The sequence below is a fragment of the Choloepus didactylus genome, chromosome 4, assembly GCF_015220235.1.
Source record: "Choloepus didactylus isolate mChoDid1 chromosome 4, mChoDid1.pri, whole genome shotgun sequence".
Classification (NCBI taxonomy): domain Eukaryota; kingdom Metazoa; phylum Chordata; class Mammalia; order Pilosa; family Megalonychidae; genus Choloepus; species Choloepus didactylus.
The window spans coordinates 75124079-75129122 of record NC_051310.1 but is presented as its reverse complement, the minus strand read 5'-3'; the positions used below and the strand labels follow the sequence as shown (position 1 = coordinate 75129122).

The 5044-nt window shown below is 36.8% G+C and overlaps 1 pseudogene; it reads left to right on the top strand.

Annotated features, from left to right (window-relative positions):
• Positions 1–4069: 4069 nt before the first annotated feature.
• Positions 4070–4681, top strand: LOC119532702 (annotated as a pseudogene).
• The last annotated feature ends 363 nt before the right edge of the window (positions 4682–5044 follow it).

Here is a 5044-nt window from a genome sequence, read left to right as displayed (position 1 = left end):
CAAAGGACTGTCAAAAAGTGAAGGGGCAGCAAACTCAATTGGCAAGAATATTTGTTAAAACAGTTTTGAACTTTAATGTCCAGCTGATCATCTCTCATGTCCTTTGCAGTGTGAAGGCAATATGAAGGCAGTGCCTATTCATCAGCTTTTCTCCTCCTCCCACCCCTTTATCACCCTTTCCAATCTGAGTTTTTATTTTTGTTAGCTCACGGACATTAGTCTTGATGACAAAAACTTTTCATCATTATAACAATCTCATGGGATTTTGCCAGCCATCATCTTATTTCATCCTTAGCAGAAATTGATTGGCTCCTGCTTATAAAGCCCTATTTTTTCCCACAGTTTTGACTATTTTCACAGTCTAGGTTCCCAGAACCTAATATGTAGGATACTTATTTGAAAGTGCTCTTGGAATCAACATGGTTGAAAGAAGAGGAGAGAAAGCAATCCTGAGCAGAGGCAAAATTGAAGCTGCATTGAAGCCTTGTAGCCACAGGGAGCACTGGAACTAATGTGGTCCATTATATCTGTATTAAACAGAACTAGAAGGGCTGGCACTACCTACCCCAGTCTCCATTAATCACCTTGGAAATGTGCAACATTGTGGCATGTGGTTCTCTGCAGATGAGGCAATCCCCAAATGTCCAGACAACTATGGGATAATTTCAGAGTGTTCTTAACACTCAAAATCTGGGAAGGAGGTTCTCTTAAGGGAGATGCAGGTGAAGCATATCCATGTCCATCTAGTCCATCCTTTGTCCCACTTGGATCTCACTTTAAACATCAAGACAGCTACTCCACCATGGTTCCCATTGGCCTCTTTTCTTGAAGAAATCCTGCAAGAGGAAGCATATTGATTCCTAAAGCCACTTCCACTGCAAGTGGTCTTGAGGTCACAACTGACACTCATCATCCTTCTACCTTGTCCATTCTAGATTTCCCTAACCCTTACCTGGCACCACTGCTAGTCTCAGGTGCTTACCAGGTGCCAGATATCACCTGTGATGGGTCTGATTTCCTGATCACAATGTACTCAGATTTACTGCTCTTGTCCACTTATTACCAAAGTTGGGCAAGACAATATTCAGAGATGCCTAAGTAAATAACATGGGTTTCAAATATATTCTTCCTTGCCTGTGTTATGAAATAGCACAACTCCTCCCCCATGATAGGCCAGATCAATCACTTCTGCCAAGACAGGGGCCCCTATTCTTGCCTGTCAACCCCTGAGTATAAAGAGCAAGAAGTGCCCCACTGGTGACAAGAGCAAAGAGTTCAATGGCAGTATTTTGGGGCCTGTCTTTTAAATAAATATTAGAATCAGTTTTTCAATGTTGTCAGGATATTTTGTGTGGATTCTGGGTGGAATTTCATAGTAATTTTATAAGTAACATGTTAACAATATATTGAATCATAGTCTTCATGTTTGTAGAACTGTGTAATTTTTAATATTATTGCTCCTTTTTGATTGGAGGAAAACAATGAATATGCCCTTCTCTATCCCATTCTGTAGTATCACGGAAACTGTGAAAGCTAAAGGACAAAAAATAGACGAGTAAACACTTCGTTCTTCATTAATACAGGGTATTCAAAAGACAAGAGTTTGGATGCACCTCATTTCACAGAAGACACCTCAAAAAGAAAAAGAAATGGATACAGGAGAGCGTGAGGTAAGTTTGACTATGTGTAACAGAGTCACAGCCATAGCTTTAAGACTATACTGGGAATTTTTTTTATCATAAATGATTGATTCAAATAAATGAAGCTAATGATAAAATAATGCAGGAACAAAAATTATATGAACAAGAAATTTGTACACAGTCAAACTTAGAAATAAATAATAGTTTCACAATAATTCAAAAATAAATTAATATAACTAAAATTATGATATAATTATTTTGGAGATAATGGGATTGGCAAATATACTCTGGAGGTGCCATAAAAGTCAACCTATTGAGTATTAATTGCTAAAGGTAAAATTAAAAATGAATGCATGTAATGTAAACTTAGGGATATATACAAGAAGAATTAAAATATATTGAAATTGTTATATCTGGGAAGTATGGCTGGAAATGTGGACAAACAGCACAGATTCCTGTTTGTCCTTCTAAGCTTGGCTGTATTCAGTATTTTCAATGAAGGGTATTTTATTTTGTGCCTATACTAAAAGCAAGGAAAGACTTTGGGAATCTGTGGGACTTGGCACCAAGACAATACTACCTGAATTACTACAGTGTAGACAGAGTCCCTGAGCTAACTTTTTGATGATGTCTTGTTTCATATGAACTAAATGAGGCAGTGGCAGTACTTTCATTGTTCCATGCAGGATTTAAGAATGTTGAAGTGGGATATTGGAATGATGTCTGAACCAGTGTGACTCATTTATAAATGTACATGTGAATACCTTTAGATCTTGTTAAAAATCACATCCTGTTTAGAAAGGTCTATTCTGGAGCCTTTGTTTCTGCTTTTCCACCATCTCTCTGACATGCTAATGCTGCAGATCCATGTACCACACAGTGTGAATTCTCAGACACTGTTTGGGGTCTCAGGAGCTTAGAGAAGTTGTTCTGCAAAATTGAATGCATTTTTAATGAAAAGCAAATGATTTCCATATATATTAGCCTAGGCTTATGTTTCTCACATTTTCTAGTACTATTTGGAACCATATTTTGATCAAAAAATCCACTAATAATAGCCAATTATTAAAAGTGAAATTCTTGAATTCCACTCAAATATAAATTTCAGTTCTTACCAAGATGTTGCCTAAGGTTATAAAGGTCATTGTTGTGAGTACTTAAAATTTAATTCTTCCCCAGTTTTTCTCAGTGCACTTCAGTATGTTTAAATTCTCTTCATGTAAGTCTCCTACCCATGAGATTCTGGTTATCTCCACCCCAGTGAATCCATTGAATGCTATTTCATCCTACAGGGTTCCTCAACAAATTCTCTGATTCCATTTTTCTAGAATCTATTTCTGTCCTGGTGTCCCAGCTCACAATATTCACCTGGATTTCTCTGGCTCCACTTTCTAGGTGTTTATGAGCTTTTTCTGAAACCTTTTTTATTGGAACTCTTCCAGCCTGTCTCTGCCTTCCTTTCCTTCTTCCTCTCTACCTAGGCAATATCTTCCATTCCTTTGATTTCAGATATCATCTCTATTTTTATAAACCTTAAACTTTCCAGTCTGAATCATGTCTGATTCACAGACATGAACATTTATTTCTCTAGTGGGATATTTCAGTTTCCTCTTCTGTAGTGAAGATGAACTCATCACATTTTGAATGCTTTCTCATCCTTAATAATTAAAACTTTAGTAAGGAAACTTACCTGTGACCCAAGGCCTGTAGTAAAGAAACCTCAGAGCAATTCTTTTTACAAAATACCTGCATTTCTTTTAAAGTTTTCCATCTGCCAAAATGAAATAGTTCCAGATTGTGTATTCAAAGTATCCTTGAATTTTTTTCTTTAAATGGTCTTTCCTGCTTTAACTCTTAAAATCCACAGAGCTGGGCTATCTCTGTTTTATTTGCTAGTATAACTCTATGCCCCTGGACAGGCCTAGTTCAGAGTCAACCTGCAATATCAATATATTCTCATTTCTGGCAAAAAAATAATGATCATCAATTGCCTCAAGAATGTTGTATTATAACTTGGCTGAAATCTCCTAGGGTTATGTAAGAAAACCATTAAAATGGAGTCATAGATCACTAGAATACATGCTAATAAAATAATACAGACTACAACTTGTTAAATTTTAGCACAGAGAGTTTAACAAAAGACTAAATAGTATTTTAAAATCAAATGACTGTACCTAAAATGAAGATAAATTGCTTGCTTTTGCTTCTGAAATACTTTGTATTCTATATCTGAATATATTTCTGAAGGCTTTCATACTCTGAATTTAAAAGAAATAGTCACCTTCTCCCTTCCACTTCTGACCATGGCTGCCAAGCCATGCATATGCAGCAATAATGTGTCAGCCCTGCTGCTTACCATGGTGCCCACCACCCACAAGGCCACAACAGTTATGTTCTTCATGGATTGGGAGACACAGGGCAGAAGCTTTGCAGGTATCAGAAGTTCACATAGCAAATATCTTCCTGCATGTGCTGATTATGCCTGTTACATTAAATATGAATATAAATTTGCCTTCTTTGTTTGACATTATTGGGCTTTTGCCTGATTCACAGAAAGGTAAATCTGGAATCAAGCAGGCAGCAGAAAACATCAAAACTTTGATAGACCAAGAGATGAGAAATGGAATTCCTTCCAACAGGATTACTTTGGGAAGATTTTCTCAGGGAGGGACTCTGTCTTTATATACTGCTCTTACCACATAGCAGCAACTGGCAGGTGTTGTTGCACTCAGATGCTGGCTTCCACTTCAGGATTAATTTCCACAGGGTCCTGTTGGTGGCACTAATAAAGACATGTCCATCCTCCAGTGCCATGGAGATTGTGACCCTTAGTTCCCCTAATGTTTGGTTCTCTTACTGTTGAAAAGCTAAAAATATTGGTAAATCTAGCCAGTGTAAACTTCAGAACCTATGGGAAGTTGATGCACGGTTCTTGTCACCAGGAAAGGATGGAAATCAAGCAATTCATTGATGAAGTCCTACCATCAGTTGATGGACATCACTTAGAGGCTTTGGGTAGAAGTACAGCAGCATCACTGTAGTAGAGTAGAAACTTTTAAATGTGCCTAATCCTGAAACTTCTTGTTTGCAGTGTTAGAGTGTTTTGCAGATACATACCAATGACATAAATTAAATAATGTTTCCTCATGGTAAATGTATGTTCTTTTAAATTGCTATGCATGTATTTGTATAATATGACCACAGAGAGTAATACTAATATTAAAATAGGTGAAGCACCTGGCTTCTTTTTTCCCAATAATGTTCAGAAAAATAATAAAATGCTGCAACCAGGATATTTATTACACCACTTGGAAATTATTAGTATGCTTACCAAAACTTTGTTCAGGTATAAATCACTAATTAAAATATAAAGGATTTAAGTGTGCTGTGACTTAGACTATGGA